Genomic DNA, 19,794 nt, shown 5'->3' on the forward strand with positions numbered 1-19,794 from the left:
AAAGACGCAGGCGACACGGGGAGGGAGAAGGGTAAGCTGAGACGAAGTGAGAGAGTGGCATGGACTTATATATACTACCAAATGTAAAATAGATAGCTAGTGGGAAGCAGCCACATAGCACAGGGAGATCAGCTCAGTTCTTTGTGACCACCTAGAGGGGTGGGATAGGGAGGGTGGGAGGGAAACACAACAGGGAGGAGATATGGGGTTATATGTATATGGATAGCTGATTCACTTTTTTATAAAGCAAAAGCTAACACACCACTGTAAAGCAATTATACTCCAATAAAGATGTTAAAAAATAATAATAATAAACACATATGTGAGAAAAAGGTAACCAAAAATTTATCTATTTAGAAGTTAAACAGTACCCTTCCTTGTATTAAAAAGAAAACATTGAAATTATAACTTCTAGAAATCAATGAAAAGGAAACTAATTCATTCAAAATCCTATGAGGCACAACAAAAACTGTATTCAAACAAAAATATATGTCATAAATACTTTCAGCAACAAAATAATAAGTAAATAAAAACTTTCAATTAAGAAAATTAAGTTTAAAATTAAACTATAAAAGCTGAAATTAGTAGATTAGAACTAAATTAGGAGTGAGAAAGAAGACATAGTATATATTAAGGAGAAACAGAGGAATCAAAATAGAACCATACAACGTTCTGCCAACAAATGTGTAAATGTAATATAAATGGATAATTTTTCATCAAAACACAAATGACAAAAATTGACCCAAGAAGAAATGGGTTTTGGATAGCCTTTAAGAAAATTGATAATTCCAAAGTGATTTAAATATTTCCAGGCCATAGAAAACAATTAAAACTACTCAATTCTTTTTATTAAGCCCAATAACTTTAATGCCAAAACTTGATACAGTATACTAAGACCATTTTCTCTTATGAATATTTGCTAAAATAGTAGCAAATGGAGTCTAGCTATTTATAAAAGAGTAATACTTCATGACCAAGTACTGTTCATGTCAGAAAAGAAAAAGCAGTTCAATAGTAGAAAATCTATCAGCGTAAAGTATGACGTTTATAAAATTAAATGAGAAAATAATATTGTTTTATCAGTAGATTCTGAAAAGTCTGAAATTGAACAGCTTTAATAAAAATTTTGAGCAAAACAGGGATATAGAGAAGCTGCTCAAACGTAATAAATTCTGCTCTTCAAAAACCAGAAGTAAAGCTTATTCTAAATGGTAAAATACTAAGAACATTTCAACTAAAATCAGAAATTAGGCAAATAAGCTTGTTATCACCATTGTTATTCAATATTATCTTGGAGGTTCTAGCAGATGCTATGAGATATAAGGAACAATAAAATTATCTCTTTTTGCTAATGAAGATTGTACACTTAGAAAACCTAGAAAGCCTTTTAACTTCAAGGCTCTTTCTTGCTTTTTTTTGGTGCACAAAACACAACATTATTTTATAGAAAAAAATACCTACTAGAACTAATAAGAAACCATTGTAAATAACTGAATATAAAATAAACATAGAATCAATAGCTTTTCTCTATATTAGTAGTAAGGATCAAGAAGTAGAAATGGGGAAATATTCTATTCAAAGTAGCAATGAAAATTATAAAATTATAGGAATACACTAATAAGAAAGGCATAGAACTTATATTAAGAAAACTATTAAATCTTAACACAGAAAACAGAAACTGGACAAATGGAAAAAGGTTCCAAATTTCAAGATGCAAAGACCTTACATTATAAAAATATCAATTCCCCCAAATTAATATGAGTTTAATGCATTTCTAATTATAGTCTCAACATGTTTTCTTAGTAATACAGTAATTTTAAGATTCATATGGGAGAATAAATTCTTAGAATAGCCCAAAAATTCATGAAGAAGAAGACTACTGAGTAAGAACCAGATATTGGAATAAATGAAATGCACTGTAATTACAATTTTTATTTCTATAAAACAAACGAAGAGATTATTAGGTCAGAATAGAGAATTCAGAATCAAATCTGTGTATATAATTTTTAACGTACCACAAAAGAGTATTTTAATTCAATGGGGAAAGAATGGTTTATTTAATACATGGCACTAGCCATCTGGAAAACAATAAAATTAAATCCCATCTCACAACACACACACAAAAAAATAAAATTCAAGATAAATTAAAAATTTAAAATGTAAAAGACAAAACAATAAATATTTTAGAAGAAAATCTAGGGGACTTTATGTATGCCTTAACCAAAACTGGTAAACAAACATACAAAAAGACATAAAGACATATTTGATTTTGTATGATAAAAAGGTAAGCTAAAACTGTCAGAATAATATATAGAATACAATTTTATTTTAGTAAAAATATAAGTATGCGTGTGTGCATGTGCGTGTGTGTGAGTGTGTGTGTGGTGCGTCTCCCCTGACATTCTGCTAGCCTCTCTATCTTAAATACAACTAATTTGTTTCAGACCACCACTATCAACCATCTAGAATTATTTCAACAGCTTCCTAATCACTCTGCTTTCTAATCTCTCTGCAATCCATTCTGTATGCATCTTTTCAATATCATAAATCTTATCATATAATTTCTCTACTTAAAGCCCTCCAATGATTATCCTTTGGCCTCAGAATAAAGTTCAAACTCAGCAGGGCTTGATCCAGCCCTTACTTACAGACCCAACCTCATCTCTCCCAATTTCCTCACTTCACATCTCAGTATAAGCCACTATGACCCACTTGAAGTTTCCTGAACATGCTCATCAATGTCTCTCTGACAGGTTTCTGTCCATGTTACTTTTGTGCTTCGTTTTGTTCTGTTTTGTGTTTTAATAGAATTCTGTTCTCCCACCTACTCCACTTAGGTTAGTTATCTGCTTACACTTATCTTGCAGATCCTTACACCTAAATTCCTCCAGAATACTTTCCTTGACTCTCAAAGACTAAGATGGATGCTTCTGCTTCTTCAGTTTCCAAAGCACTTTGTGAATACCCCCAACCTAGCATTTGTCACACAACAGTTGCTGGCTTGTCCACCCCTTCAATCTGACTTAATCTCTTTGAAAACAAAGGTAATATCCTCTTCACCATTCATTCAATTATTATTTTTTAAAAATGAGAATACCTGCTCTGTATCAGTCTCAGTGCTGAGCACTAGGGAAACTATCATGATCAGAATAGATGTGGGTCTTACCCTTATTGAGCTATGTGAAAGATAGTCTAATCCAGTAGTTGTACACATAATCCAACAACTGTACATAGAAACCACATGATGATAGGTGTTGGAATGATAAGTTGCAGAATGATATGGGAGCATATAACAGGGACCTAATGTAATCTACTGGGTCAAAGAAAGCTTCCTTTAAAAAGTGACACATATGAAAGATAAGTAAAAGTCAACTAGGCAGCCAAGAAGGAGGAAAGAAAGGCCATTCCAGACCAAAGGAACATGTATGCGAAAGTCCTGGAAGAGAAACTAAAATGAAGCTTTTGAGAAACTAAATGAAGACCAGTATTGTAATCCTAATCCCTGGCACAGTGCCTGTTTGTAGTACATTTTTTGAATGGATAGATAAAAGAATCAATCAATTAATGAATGAACAAATAAATACGGCTGTGTATGATTGACCACATGTCTGTATAATATATATATATCATATACAATGTATATATTATATAATACTTACACTGGATATATCAATAGATGTTTGTATGGGCGCATATTATAGGTTTTCCATTGCTGTTTTTCACGCCCTTCAATATTCACTGGCAGGTCTTTTTACACAAGTGGGCTAGTTATGCTAAAAGACTAATTTAATAGGTGTGACGCTTACTATTTGACAAATTCTTTTTCCTTTGCCAACAAATAGCCACAGGTGAGAACTAAGAAATGGACAGACTCAGGGCAGCACATGTATAATCAGGCAGCATTATCAGGGCTCTGTGCTATGCTTGCTATCAGAAGCTGCCCACCTGTCAGGTGACTAAGGGCTCATCACATTTCCCAGTCTTCCTTCTCCAGCACCCTGACATGTTGTTGTGTAAGACACTAAGCCGAGAGCCCCACAGCAGTGTGGTACATTCAAAGAACGCACAAAGATGAGCTAATTAAAAAGAGGAACTGCAGGAGCACCTGCCTCAGCCTTGTACCCACACTTGGCCCCTGCTTCTGAAATGCAATCTGCCACATTGTGAAAATGTTAATGTTAATGTGTTAATGTCTCACAGGCTTCGGAATCTCCCTACAGAGATGTACTCTCATCATTTCTCATGCCTGCACTTTTTAGCAGTCTTTTACATGTTGGCTAAGAATTTAAGGAAGAGAATTACTATGCAAATGCATGGATTCCTGTGTCTGCTGATGATACCTGGCCCAGTTTAAATCAGAGGCCACAAAAGTGGCAGAAGAGCATAATTTCCAGAAGGAAGGCTTCTCAGAGGGTTTACTCAGAGCTGTTAATCACTGCTAATGCCTCTTTAATTGTTATGCTTTTTACAATCACTAAATTGTGATCCACCCTCCTCAACTGCTCCAACCCAGTTTTGGAAGCTATGCCTCTATGCAATTTGTACAGAGAGGATTAACTTTTGGAATAAAAGTTGTGTTGTTGTAAATAAATAAAATTGATGGGAATCTGAATTTTTTTTACAACTTCAAACTGGTTTTCAGTATCATATTTGATTTATTTGCCCTGCTCGAATCACATTTTTCATAACCAATTCCCTTTTGATCACACATATAAGATATTGGGCTGAGTAAGAAAGTAATTTAAAGCTGTGAAAAAAAATATCAATGGCATATATAGGGACTGAACCCCTAACCACTGCTTCTTTTGCCTCATAGGTGAGGTCACCCTAGGAATGGTTGAAGCTAGCACCTGAAGCAGAGCAACTGTTCATATGTGTTACTATCTTAAAGTGAATTTGACAGGAACACTGAGCTATGTCTGTCATACCACACCTGAAGATATTCCACAAATAGAACACAAGGGAAAGCCTGAGATATGCAATAATTAACAAAAATGGTAATCTTTTAAAATTGGGAGAGGAGACAACATACGCCTGAGTTCTTCCAATATTGTAATGGAAACTACAATATTTTTGGTTTCATGGCTTATTTGATAAAAAGTTATGTTCTTATGAATTCTTTCACTTTTTTTTTGGCCACGCTACATGGCATGCAGGATTTTAGTTCTCTGACCAGGATGGAACCCATGCCCCCTGCAGTGAAAGTGCAGAGTCCTAACCACTGGACTGCCTCTTTCACTTTTCTAATACAGCATTTTGTAATACAGTTCATTTTTCTGTCCCTTCCCAATTTTTGTACATACTCACACATATATTACAGTTGAATTCATAATATAATAATGTACACAAAACATTTGTGACTTTTTTCTTTTTGTGTAATATTTCATCTCTAGTGGATGCTGGGAGTGTGTGAAGCTATCAGCTCTAGGCTGAGTCTTGCTCTGGTAACGGCTTTTAGCTGAAGACAGCTGCTTGGCCCAATAGCAGGATTCAGGCCCCAGGGCAGCCTGAATCCAAAGGTTAGTTTGGGAGGTGGTGAGCTGTAATACAAAGGCAAGGCATCCTTGCCTCAGTGGGGGGCAATTCTGGAGAGATCAGCTGAGACATTTGTTGTGACTGCACCTAGGCATAGCAGTTCAACTTCTCTCTCATTTTACTTTCTTCACATCCTTACAGGGCAATAGTCTGCTAAGCTGCAAACACCGGCTTTCTTTCATGAAAAAGGATGACTCAGACTGTGGAGCTATTAACCACAAAGGACTATTCTCAGGCCTTGAAATCTACTGTGGTTTGCCTGGTTGGGTCATTGATCCTGAGAGCAGTATCCAGTAGCATTCCTGAGAACAGATCTCCACCTCAGAGCCTGTTTCCTGGGGAAACAGAGCTATGATAACATTATAAACATCTTCCCATGCTGTAGCATAATCTTTCCACATAGTTCTCAATGAAACAGCTGTTTAATGTTCTTGTAAGCAGATTATCATATTTTAATTGACTATTTCCTTATAGTTGGACTATTGGTTGTTGCCAATATTTTGTCAGTATAAAGAGCATACAGAGAACAGGATCAAGCCATTTTTGATGTTTCTTCTTGTTGTTTTAAACTATTTCTTAAAAAAATCTGAAGTGTGGGCTATTATTAAGATAAAGATATGAAGGCTTTCATTCTATCGATACTAAGGATTTATAGATCATAGCATTGCAAACATAAGTCCAATAGCAAAATATAACACCAGAATACTAAGGAATTGGGACAGATTATTTTACATATTACTGTTTCTTTAACCCAAGACTCAGAATAGGATGCTTGAGAGGCCCAAAGAGAAAAAGAGAACAGAACGGTCTATAATTAACTTCTGCAGCTAATTATACCGTACTTGGCTGAGTAAATCTGAATCTACACAATGCTAGCACCCAGTATATAATAAATATTTCTTGAATACATGTATGTATGAGTGAATAAATAAATATTCAGGTTGCTTTAAATTTTAATTGAAATTCAAGAAAGCTCATTAATGTAGAAATGTAGAAAATGTATGTAATGTAGAAAATATGGACAGGATACTGAGAAGCCCTTAGCTTTAAGTTCTTAAATTGTTCCCATTCCAAAGTAAAAGTGATGGTGTTGGTAACAGTAATAGCATATGTGGTATGCAGAAGCTAGCAGAGGGACTAAGATGGAAGAGTTAAGGAGGAATAAAATACAGTTATAACTAGTAAAGGTACTCAGAGTCAACCAGAAAACAGTAAGCAAAGTTTGTTATTGCACCAGGACACATGCCACAAATTCATGGAAAGAAGTGCCAGAGACTGGAAGATATTAATGGAAATTCATATTTTAAATTTGGGGCAGATGAGGAACGAGGGCATGGTATATCTCGTGAGATGCACTGGCAATCCTATAGACATATCGTAAGATTTATCCCCAGTTCTTGTCTCTTAAAATGCCTCAACAAGAATCATTTCTCAAATCAGGCTGTCTCTTCAATGATTCGTGAACATACCTTGCTCATTCCAACATGTGTCCTGTCACTCACAGTGCCTCTCCCGGAATCCCCAAAAGAGAGCATCCCTCACTGGACTGGCATAAACAAGGGGACAAAGAGGAGAGGAATCCACTTCTTAGGAAGGAGAGGGAGGAAAAAATACATCACAGTAGGAGGCAAAGAATACCAAAAAACAGAAGCAGGAGAAAGGAAACTGCACCAAAGGCTTAGTTTATTGTTATAGCGATATTAATAGGTAAGCCTGGGGCTAACTTACCCAAAAGAGATGTAAAACAAAAATGTCTGAATTTAGAGCTTTTCTTTTTCCCATAAACTTTTATCACTTCCCCACCACTCTTTAAGTCCTAAAGAAAACAAAAGGTTATATGGGAGCTCTTTCTTAACATCTGAAAGCAAACAAAAACACATTATCCAAAAGGTCAACCACAACCAGCACTTGACAGGAAAAAGATATTACAAAGTTGTAAGATCTTGAACTCACACTCAGTGATAAACACCACACTCTTTTCAAAGCACTTCTTTAGTACACTGCAGAAAAGAGTCATAATTAAAAGTCAAAAGACATGCTGACTTTTCTCTTCTTAGGCCATTCCCAAGCCTTGCCAGAATATTGCTGCTATTTCCTTTCTAGCTTCCAGAAGAATGTCAAAGGTCAACATAGTTTGTTTTGTCTATCCAACTAACAGTGAAATGGTTGGCCTGGTGGCCTAGAAAGTAAATACACATTTGAGATTTTTTTAGCCTTGCGACCATGTTAACCTTGCTCTAAGTGCAAATCTTATAATGTAGGCAATCTTCTTTTTAAACAGTGAGCCAAATTTAAACTCCACTGTCTGCAGAACCTATACTACAGTAACTCTTACTACTAATATCCCTGTTTCACAAATCAGAAATACCCAAGGACTTATATAAATGAGCTAAGAATGAAGACACATGAAGTCAAGTTCCCATGTGGCAATACTAAGATTTGCTCTATCTCACAAATCCCTCCAATTTGCCTAACATTTCTACTAAGGTGAAAGCAGGGACATTGGTTTGTGAATACTACTGTTACTTGATGTTTGCCTCCCACTGGCAATAAGATTCATCCCATCATTTAATTAAAAATTTTGTCACCACAAAATCAAGATTGTGAGGTTCATAACAGCATGAAAGTGTGTATGTGAGTGAGTGTAGGGCATGAGGGGGTGGGGGGAAGGAAGTTAAGGAGACCTTAGACATAAGTAAGACCTGAGATGACATCTACGTGCCTCATATGTTTGCTTATGGTCATAATAAGTTTGAAATTTGAGTATAATTCACTTAAATCCCATTATTTCTATATAACAAGGTTTTAAAGAATTAAATAGATATGTATCAAAAATGAACACCATTTAAACAAATACTTTGTCTATTCCAACAAGAGGGGAAGTGAATATCTAGTATGTGCTGGATTCTCTGACCTGTTATTAATTTAAAAATCTGGGCCGTGGTAGTAATTTTAACCATATATAGTTGTAGTCACAGGGTTTTCCATCATCTTCTAAATAGTTTGCTTTAAACTCCTATTAGCTCATTTTAAAAAACTAAACAGCTACTTGGTGTGATATCTTGCTTCAGATGAAGATTCTGTTTAACTAATTGTACAAACAGTTACATAGAGATGCAGAAAGCACTGTTATTAAATATAGAAACACTTTTATAGCACAGTGCAATATTATCTAATGACTGATGACAGACTGTGAATAATAATTTACTCTGGGTACTTAAAATGTCAGGGAAGCAATAAAAAAGAAAATCAGAATCTATAGAAAAGATTATGTCAACGATGTCATAACATCTTTGTTATAACAAAAATGTCATAACATAACAGTAAGAGGATTACAAGCAGAAAGGAACAGGTCCTAGTAAAGATGCCACTCACTGTAGTATCAAAAAATAAAATAGATAACTTGAGCAGTAGAATTAGTCAGCAGTCTTGTCACTAAGTCAGGTTATAAGGCCACAAAACTTGAGGAAAATAATATCCATAGATGAGCTCCAATTTGGACACTGATTACATAGAATTTGATGTTTTCATTGATGATATTAGGAACAGCAAAATATACTTAAGTATAAAAATAGACTACAAAAGCTCTTAAACTCATTTATGTTTGTTATTTTAGTTTAGTTTTGGATTTTTTTTTAATTGGTGCTAAAACCAAATAGAAATAGAAGGTCCCTTTGGATCAATGATCTATTTTAAATATAATTTTATTCAATAGTTTTTAGAAATGTTTTATTTTGATATAATTTTAAACTTAGAGGAAAGTTGCAAGATTAGTTCAAAAGCTTCCATATTCTTTTACCAAGATTCACCAATTTGTTAAAAATTTACCCCATTTGCTTTATTATGCGCTCTCTCTCTCTCATGCGTACACACATACACACACACACACACACACCACTTAAGAGTAAGTAGCAGACACCATGTCCCTTTACCACTAAATACTTCACTGTGTACTTCCTTAGAACAAGAATGCTCCTTTACAAAAACACAGTAAAATCATAAAGATGAGGAAATTTAACACTGGTACAATACTATTACCTAAAACACAGTCCAAATTCAAGTTTTCCTTACTGTCCCAACAATATTCTTTATAGCTACTTTTTTTTTCTAGTCCAGGATCCAATAAAGGATCATATATTGCATTTGTTTGTCTTGTGTCTTTCGTTTTCCCTCCTCTAGAACAATTCCTCAGTCTTTCTTTGTCTTTCAAACAATATTTCTCAGATACTTACCCTTCCAGACACTCTTCCTTGTTGGTGTGGTTACAAAAGATTGAACATAGCACCTAACCACTTGGTACCTACAGTGAAGTCGAAGAGAAAGATATATAGACCAATAGGAAGCACATCATGAAAATATAAGCTGGAGTCTCCCCATTTTTATCAGCTCAAAACCATTGCTTTCTTTATCTTTTTTCTATCTCCCATTTGGGAACAGGAAAATAATTCTATAGTCAGAATCATCATTGGTAAAAGTTATTTATAAAATAACTTTTAATTCAAGGAGTTATCTGAAGTAATATAGAGTACTATACAACAGTATGCAGTAAAATCGTATACATACACAAACATGCACACACAGGTTTGTGGGGGAGGGAAGTGTTTTTTTCTTTTTTTTAAGAAATAGGCATATTTCTTCTAAATGGAAGATGTGTTACAATTTCCATTTATTTTCAGAAATAGAGAAAAATTGGACATGGTGAAACGAACTGTGCTTCCTTTCTGAAGTTGGAGAAGCTATATTCAAATCTAACCTCAATCATTTATTAGCTAAGTGATCTTAGGAAAGTCACTTAAAATCTGGGCCTTAATTACTTCACTGTAAAATCAGATAACAATAGTTAACTATAGACTTTAACGAGTAACAAAAGAACATATGTGAAAATTTTTCATAAAAAGTAAAGCACTGTAATATATATATACATGTATATATGCATGTACACATATATATGTGCGTCTATAGATGTAGTGATATATATAGGTGGATGTATGTATGTACATGCATGTGAGGACAGACAGAGAATGACAGTGAGAGAAAGCTTAAGGATGTATTTGATTTGAATTTTTTTCCTGACAGGGTCCTCCCTCTCACCACTTAGAAGAGTACTGAATCCCAAATTTCTCAGTTTGAGTGTGGGCCTCCCACTTTTCTTGGGATGGCTGTCTTCCAGTGGCCACATACAAGCAGCATTGCATTCTGTCCACTGAGTACAGAAGTTCTATTCCTCCTGTCACGTGGCCTTTCCATGAGCTTCTAAACTGGCAGTGTTAAGAGGACAGAGATTATGCCTGGGATTATCCCTTTCCCTTACTCACTGTCAAGTCTCTAGAATCAACACAGTCCTGGGTACACAGAGGATACCCAACAAATATTTGTGGAATGGTGAACACCAGCTGAGACTTTTTCCAGCCCAAAATACTATGACACAGCATCACTGGCTCCTTCTAGAGGTATTTGCTACTCAAACAACAGTGGGGAAACCAGAACTTACATCAACCTCCTCCATATTAGGATAAATGATGTTTAAAAAGAAAAAGTTCATTCCTGGAACTCTGAATCAGCATAAACACTATAGTCATGTACAAACCCTATTAGAATTGTGTAAATGAATTAAAAATGATTATCATTAATGTATTAATTATTTAAGCCCATCCCCACTCTCTTTTACATTCCATTGCCTTATTTTTCTTCATAGCACATCACTCTGAAGTTATCATTTTTGTTATTTATGGGTTTTTTGTTGTTGTTGTTTGCCTCTCCACTTTCTGTTTTTCTCCCTGCTAGTTACCAGCACCTAGAACAATACTGAAAGAAGTAGCTACTCAATAAATATTTGTATTGATGGAAAAAGTACTTGAAAATTGTTTCTTTAATGAGGTAAACATTTTCTATATTATTATATACACATATCACTGGATTAATAAACCTTTTCCTGTAGTTAGTACAACAATAAACTTTAGCTCAGCTAAAGCCCTGGTGATCATTTAAAACAAACTAAGGAAGTTTACAGATTTGCAACAAGGTAGAGTCTCTTGATTACTAATTCTGCCATCTAAAAAATTAAGCTTAAATATAGCACAAAAGCAGAAAACTAATGACAAATTAAAGGAAGCAAACTTCTAAATGCTTGGCAGATTTGCATCTTCCTTTTTATTAATATGAAGGATTGAGTATCCAAATAATGAAAAAGAAAGGGTATGAAAACAAAAACAAAGGTAAATAAAAAACAGTCCTAAATACTAAAAGTGAATGAAGAGGAAAAAGAGGTGTCAGAATGTTGTAGGAAGTACAAAGAATCAGGAAAAACAGAACAAAAAGTAGAAAAAAGATAACAATCAGGTATTTTCAGTCAAAATTTTTTTATGCACTAATCACTCAGTGGAGTAACTCACAAAAATCAGGCTCATTTGTCACCGCTATGCTTGATCTCTGGCTGAAATCCCTCTTGATCTCTTGTTTTATGAAAGCTCACAGACAAGTAAAAACTTCCCTTTCCCAGAGCAGCTGCAAACTCACTCTATTGCCCACTCTATTTATATTTCCCCACCTAGGCTAAGTTTGTCCTCTGGTGATTAATGGGATTTCTGGTCCAAGTAGTGGTGGAGAGAAAAATGTTACTAAAGCCAGCATTTTACTAAAACTATGTGTGACCCACTCTTTCTGACATTCGCTGAAGAACAACCTACCATACATCTGTGCAAAGTTAATGACATAGGATGAAGAAAGTGAGGGACTGACCCAGAACTAGTATGCCCACTTATGCAAAGACAGGAGAAAATCAGAAAAAAATACAATGTCATAAATGTGTGGTACAGACAGTGGCAGTCTAAGCCAGCATTCCTCAGCAGTAAGGAGACTTGGCAAAGAGATAAAGAGATGGGGGACGGGGGGGAGGGGGAAGGCATCACTAGAGCACATGGCGTCTAGCAGGAGGCATTAAACCTGCAGCCAGAAGACAAAGGGCAATGAGTGGAAGCAGGGCTCCAGTTCCTGTTTAGAGATCAGAAGCAGAACTAAAAGTCCTGAAAAGAAACAGAATAAGTGAAAAGAACTGAGTGGTGTACAAGGAAGCAACCCCCTCTCAGAAATAAGACAGAGAGATAAACCCAGATTCTAGAACCTCTAGTACCAGAAAGTATAACTTGGTACTAAATTCTCTAAGAACTAGAGCTTACTAGGCATCCTTGCCAAAGAGCAGGGTTAGCCTTGGAGTTAAGGTGTCAAGTTATGGCTGCATGCCAGAACTATCAGGGGAGCTTTTTGTTCTTCCAGTTTTATTGAGATATAATTGACACACAGCACTGTATAAGCTTAAGGTGTACAGCATAATAATTTGACTTACATACATCATGAAATGATTATCACAATAAGTTTAGTGAACATCCATTATCTCACACAGATACAAAATTAAAGATACAGAGAAAAGAAATTTTTCCTTGCGATGAGAATTCTTTCATGTATAACATATAGCAGTATTAATTATAATGATCATGTTGTACATTACATCCCTAGTACTTATTTATCTTATAACTAGAAATATGTACTTTTTTACCATCTTCATCCAACTCACTCTCCTACAAACCCCCGCCTCTGGTCTGATCCACAAATCTGATCTTTTTTTCCTATGAGTTTGAGTTAGAAGTATAATTGACCTACAACACTATGTTAGTTTCTGTTATGCAAGATAGTGATTCAATATTTCTATATATTTCAAAATGATCACTGCATTAAATCTAGCTATGATATGTCACCGAACATAGGAATTACATAGTTATTAACTATATTCCCCACACTGTATATTTCATACCTATGACACATCTATTTTGTAACTAGAAGTTTGTACCTCTCAATCTCCCTCATCTATTTCTTTCCTCCCCACACCATCTCTGGCAACCATCTGTTAGTTCTTTGTATCTATAACTCTGTTTTTAATTTTATGTTTGTTTGTTTTGTTTTTCAGATTCCACATATAAGTAATATCATACATTATTTATCTTTCTCTGTCGGACTCATTTCACTTAGCATAATATCCCTAGGTCCAACCGTGTTATTGGAAATGGCAAGATTTCATTCTTCTTTATGGCTGAGTGATAGTCCACTGTGTGTGTGTGTGTGTGTGTGTGTGTGTGTATCTTGCATCTTTATTCATCTATTGATGGACAATACTATCGTGGAGAATACGTCAATAAATATAGGGGTGCATATATATTTTTAATATATTTTTAAGTACTGTTTTTTTTTTCCTTTGGATATATTTTTTCTTTGGATATATTGCTGAATCATACAGTAGTTCTGTTTTTAATTTTTTGAGGACTCTCCATACTGTTTTCCATAGTGGCCACAAGAGTTTACATTCCCAACAACAGAGAACAAGGGTTCCCTTTCCTCCACATCCTCAGCAACAATTGTTATTTGTTTTCTATTTGAGAATAGCCATTTTGACAGGTGTGAGGTGATATCTCATTGTTGTTTGGATTTGCATTTCCCTGATGATGATAGTGACGTTGAGCATCTTTTCATGTGCCAGTTGGCCATCTATATGTCTTCTTTGGAAAAATGCCTATGTATATCCTCTGCCCATTTTTAATGTTTGTTTGTTTGATGTTGAATTGTATAAGTTCTTTGCATATTTTGGATTTTAACCCCTTATCAGATATATCATTTGCAAAGATCTTTTCCCATTCAGTACATGGCTTTTTTGTTTTGTTGATAGTTTCCTTTGCTGTGAAAATGCTTTTTGTTTGATGTAGCCCCATTTATTTATTTATGCTTTTGTTTCCCTTGCCTAAGGAGACATATCCAAAAAAATATTAAGACTGATGTCAAAGCACATACTGCCTATGTTTTCTTCTAGAAGTTTTATGTTTTCAAGCCTTAAATTTTAGTCTTTACTACATTATGAGTTGACTTTTGTGCACAGTATGAGAGAGTAGTCCAGTTTGATTTTTTGAACATAGTTGTCCAGTTTTCCCAACACCAGTTATTAAAGAGGCTGTCTTTTTCTCATTGTATATTTTTGCCTCCTTTGTCATAGATTAATTGCTCATGTAAGTGTGGGTGCATTTCTGGGCTGTCTATTATGTTCCATTGATCTATGTATCTGCTTTGTGCAAGTACCATACTGCTTTGATGACTGTAGCTTTGTAGTATAGTTTGAAATCAGGGAGTGAGTATGATACCTATAGCTTTGTTCTTTCTCAAGTTTGTTTTGGCTATTCTGGGTCTTTTGTGTTGTTATACAAAATTTTTATTTATTTGTTTCCATTTGCATGGAATACCTTTTGCTATACTCTTGCATTCAGTGTGTTCTTTAGCTCTGAAATGAGTCTCTTATAGGCAGCATATTGATAAGCCTTGTTTTTTATCCATTCAGCCACTCTGTCTTTTAATTGTATCATTTAGTCCATTTACATTTGAAATAGTATTGATAGGTATGTAGTTACTGCATTTGGTTAATTGTTTTGGGGTTGTTTTTATAGTTATTTTTCCTTTCTTTCATCTTCTTTTGTTCACTTCCCTTGTGATTTGATGACTATCTTTAATATTATATTTGGATTCCTTTCTCCTTTTTGTGTGTATTTATTATAGATTTTTGGCTTGTGGTTACCATGAAACAGATAGATAGACAAACAGAAAGACAGATAGATAGATAGATAGATAGATAGATAGATAGATAGATAGATAGATAGATAGGGATATATGATAGATAGGTAGATAGATAGAAAGACAGATAGATAGATAGGGATAGATGATAGATAAGTAGATAAACAGATAGATAGATGATAGATAAATAAATAGATGATAGATAGATAGACAGATAGATAGGGATAGATGATAGATAGATAGATGATAGATAGATAGACAGATAGACAGGGATAGATGATAGATAAATAGATAGATAGATAGATAGTTGATAGATGATAGATAGATAATTCTAGGTTGTTGATCTCTTAAGTCCATTTTAACAACCCTGCATTTTTACTCTCCACTACCACATCTACTGTTTTGGACAGCATATTTTACATCATTTCATTTTGTTTATCTCTTAACCACTTATTGTGGATATAGATGATTTTACTCCTTTTGTCTTTTAACCTTCCTACTAGGTTTATACATGGTTGATTTACTACCTTTATGTATATTTGCCTTTACCAATTAGATTTGTCCTTTTGTAATTTTCATGTTTCTAGTTGTGGCCTTTTCTTTTCCTTTTGTTTGTTTGACTGTTTGTTTTTTCTGGCACACAGAATTTTAATAACCCTTGTAATACCCCACACACCTTCTTAGAAAATGCCAAGTATGTTAACAAAACTCCTTACTGTACAGGAAGATAATAACATTTGGCTTCTTCATGTGGCCACACTCCTTCGTTACTGGACAATGACACTGGTCAGAGTGCCACCCAGATTTTCCCAGTGTGGGAAATCCCTATCTGTGACAATAAATATATAAATTCTGCTTGCTGTAACACCTGGTTTGTGTAGGTTCCATTTGCCCTATTGGTCACAAATGAGCTGTTGATACCATTTCTGACCCCAAATAAATAAAGTCCATTAACAAGTTGTAGCATGATGAGAGGGCCTCATGTAGAGAACTTGGGCCCCTTTTTCTGAGTATTATCTGCAGTCACCTGAATCAGAAGCCAACGAAGGGGTTCATCCAGAGCAGCAAGGGGGAGCCTCCCAAAGACTGACTTCATCTCTTCCCACTGCAGCCTCTGCTCCCACTCAGGCTTCTTACTCTTCAGCCTCTCAACCTCCGTTTCATCATTGCATACGGAGTGGATCTGAGTGCCAAACATCACTGCAGTGAAACTGAAAAACAGCAGACCCTCAAGGCACAGGAAGATCAACAGAATTACAGTGACTACAGATGAACAATCACTGCATTCAGTCCACTGCTCTTGGATGCAGGGGATGAACTGCAGCCCTCAGAGCACAAGTGTGTGCATGAACGCCAGCACGAAGTACATAGTGAAGAGCACAAAAAAATCTCTGATTCTTTTCTCCAATACAATTGTTCAGCCATGGCAGGGATGATCCATTTTTCAAATACATCTTTTGCAAATACTGCAGTTGTGGGTGTACTCAGGCTTGATACAGCAGCACTTGGGGTACTTGTAGATCACTTCTTCTGCAAACTCTTCAGTTTGCAGACTTCAGCTGCAAACTCTCCATGTATTCTTTAATAGCATTGCCTTTAGGTACTGCTCCAGGGCTGGTGAGCATAGTCCTCAGGTAAGATGACAGGGCAAGCATCACCAGGCAGATAAAAACGACCCTGTTGACCACAGAGTACCAGAAGTCTTTAGAAGGCAGCAGCACAACTAACATCACCATGAAGTCCAAGTACATAACCAGAAGCCACATCATGATGGTGCAGATCATGCCACTGCTGTCACAGATGAACTATAGGAGGATGAAAAGTCGTAGTTGTCATTTTCAGTCAGGAGAGGATGATGTTTGACATCCCAGAGCCAGTGTCCTGATGATGGCATGGTTTCCCTCACAATTTATTTCTAAACATTTCTTGTGCCTTTTCTTCAGAATCTTAAGGTGCATACTGTCCCATGTGATAGAATGCGAGGCCCAGGTGGGGTCGCCCAGCACCTTGACTCCTCCTGGCCTGCGGCAGCGGCAACATCAACTGCAGCAGTGGAGGCAGGGACACATTGTACAGCAGTGCTCATGTTCAGGCCAGAGCCGCCCACAGCTCCACTCAACTGGGTCCCATGGGCTAGTGAGAGGGAGGCTGCCACCGAGCACACGTGAGAGCCAGAACCCACCCTGGAGAGCTGGCCTTTTCTTTTTTATGTAGAGAAGTCCTTTTAACATTTCTTGTAAGGCTGATTTGATGGTGCTGAATTATTTTAGCTTTTGCTTATCTGTAAAACATTTGATCTCTCCATTAAATCTGAATGAAAGCCTTGACAGGTGGAGTATTCTTGGTTGGAGGTGTTTCTCTTTCATCCCTTTGAATATATCAAGTCACTCCTTTCTGGCCTGCAGAGTTTCTGTGGAAAAGTTAGATGATTTCCTTATGAGAGTTCCCTTACACCTAACATTTTGCTTTTCCCTTGATGCTTTTAATATTCTCTCATCTTTAATTTTTGCCATTTTAACATTTTAACTTTTTGGAACACACCGAGACACACTGTAATTAAAATGTTCTTTTTGCCTAACTTGCTGTAACCCTTTTTGGGTTGATCCAGTTTAGGATACTCTGTGCTTCCTGGGCCTGGATATTTCCTTTCTCAGGTTAGGGAAATTTTCAGCCATTATGTCTTCAAATATGTTCTCTGACTCTTTCCCTCTCTCTTCTCTTTATGGGACCCCTATAATGCAAATAATACTATTGATGTAGTCCCAGAAATCTCTCAAACTTCCTTATTTCTTTGTATTCTTTTTTTCTTTTTTCTGTTCAGCTTCAGTGATTTCTACTACTCTGTCTTCCAGCTCGCTGATCTGTTCCTCTGTATCGCCTAATCTATTCTTGATTCCTTCTAGTGTATTTTTTATTTCAGTTATTGTATTCTGCAGCTCTGCTTGGTTCTTTATATTTTCTAACTCTGTTATAAACTTCTAACTTCTCACTCTGTTCATCCAGTCTTCTCCAGAATTCTTTGAGCATCTTTACAATCATAACCTTGAAATCTTTATCAGGTAGATTGCTTATCTTCACTCCACTTAGTTCCTCTTCTGAGGTTTTATCTTATTCTTTCATTTGGAACATACTCCTCTCTTGCCTCATTTTGCCTAAATTGCTGTTCTTATTTCTGTGTATTTGGTAGGTTGTTACATTTCCTGACCTTGAAGAAGTGACCTTTTGTAGGAGAAGTCCTACACATTCCAGCAGTGCACTCCTTCCTGGTCACCAGAGCTATAGGTTCTAGGGTATCCCCTATGTTGGCTGCATAGGTCCTTCTGTTGTAGCAGGCTGACTGCTATGGGCAAGTCTGGTAGGCATGGCTAGCCCTCAGCTGGGTTGTTTGTCAGGCCCTGCCTTGTACAGAGGCTGCTGGCCACTGGCAGGTGTGGCTGGGTCACAAGGTGACTGGCCGCAGAGCCCCAGATGGTCCCAGGGCTGGTGCTGGTCAACTGGTGGGCTGAGCCACATCTGGCAAGGGTGGTTGTGGGGACGGGGTTCCAAGATATAGTGTCAGCCTGCTGACGGGTGGGGCTGATCCCTGACACAGCTGACTGTAGGGTCCATGGAGCCCAAAGCTGGTGTCAGCCCACTGGTGATTGATTACTTTAGGGTTAGTGTCAGTGCACTGGTATGCAGGGGCAGGTCTTGGGCCCATTAGTGGACAGGGTCCCAGGGTGGCTGTGGGTACAGGGAGTCTGGGGTTGAGTTCCTGTCAAGGTAGCTACTTAGCTTGAGGGTCCCAGTACTGGCACTAACAGGCTAGTGGGCAAGGCCAGTTCCCAGTGCTAATAATCTATAGGAAGGATTCCAAAATGGCACTTGCCAGCACCAGTGTCCTCATGGTAGAATAAGCTCCCCAAAATGGCTGACGTCAATATGTCCCCAGGGTGAGTTCCAGTTTCCTCTTGCCTCTTTAGGAGACTCCCCAAGATCAGCAGGTGTGTCTGACCCAGGCTCCTTTCAAATAACTGCTTCTGCCCTGGGTCGCAGAGCATGTGAGATTTTGTGTGCACCATTTAAGAGTGGAGTCTCTATTTCCCACAGCCTTGTGTGTCTTCTGAAAGTAAGCCCAGCTGGCCTTCAAAGCCAAACATTCTGAGACTTGTCTTCCTGGTACAGGACCCCCAAGACTGGGGAGTCCAATGTAGGGCTTGGACCCCTCAGTCTTTGGGAAGAAACTTTACAATTGTAATTATCCTCCCATTTGTGGGTCACCCACTAAGGGGTATGGGTCTTGTCTATACTGCATCTTAGCCCCTACTGCCCATCATGTTGTGGTTCCTTCTTTACATCTTTAATTGTACAAGATCTTTTCTACTAGTCTCTTGTCTTTCTTATCAATAGTGCTCATTAAATGGTTGTAATTTTGGTGTGCCCATGGAAGGAGGAAAGCTCAGGATCTCGGTCATTCCCCCTGGGGAACTTATCTTTAACATACAAGTTTTCAGTCCCCATTCTAGATATGATGAATCAGAATATTTGGATATAGTGTTTACAAGCCTGTTTTTAAAAATTTCTCCAGATGATCCTACTGTACAATCACTAGTGGAATCTACTCTTCTAGAGTCTGGAGTAGAAACAATTACTTCTGGGATTAGAATTCAAAGCAAT

At 36.7% G+C, this 19,794-nt stretch overlaps 1 protein-coding gene and 1 pseudogene across 1 annotated transcript in view; both read right to left on the reverse strand.

Moving 5' to 3' along the window:
- The window catches only part of GUCY1A2 (guanylate cyclase 1 soluble subunit alpha 2), a 425,465-nt gene that overhangs the window by 354,774 nt on the left and 50,897 nt on the right, over positions 1-19,794 (reverse strand). The window lies entirely within an intron of this gene.
- Positions 16,162-17,032, reverse strand: LOC109552312 (palmitoyltransferase ZDHHC7 pseudogene; annotated as a pseudogene).

This window comes from Tursiops truncatus, chromosome 8, assembly GCF_011762595.2.
Source record: "Tursiops truncatus isolate mTurTru1 chromosome 8, mTurTru1.mat.Y, whole genome shotgun sequence".
NCBI lineage: Eukaryota > Metazoa > Chordata > Mammalia > Artiodactyla > Delphinidae > Tursiops > Tursiops truncatus.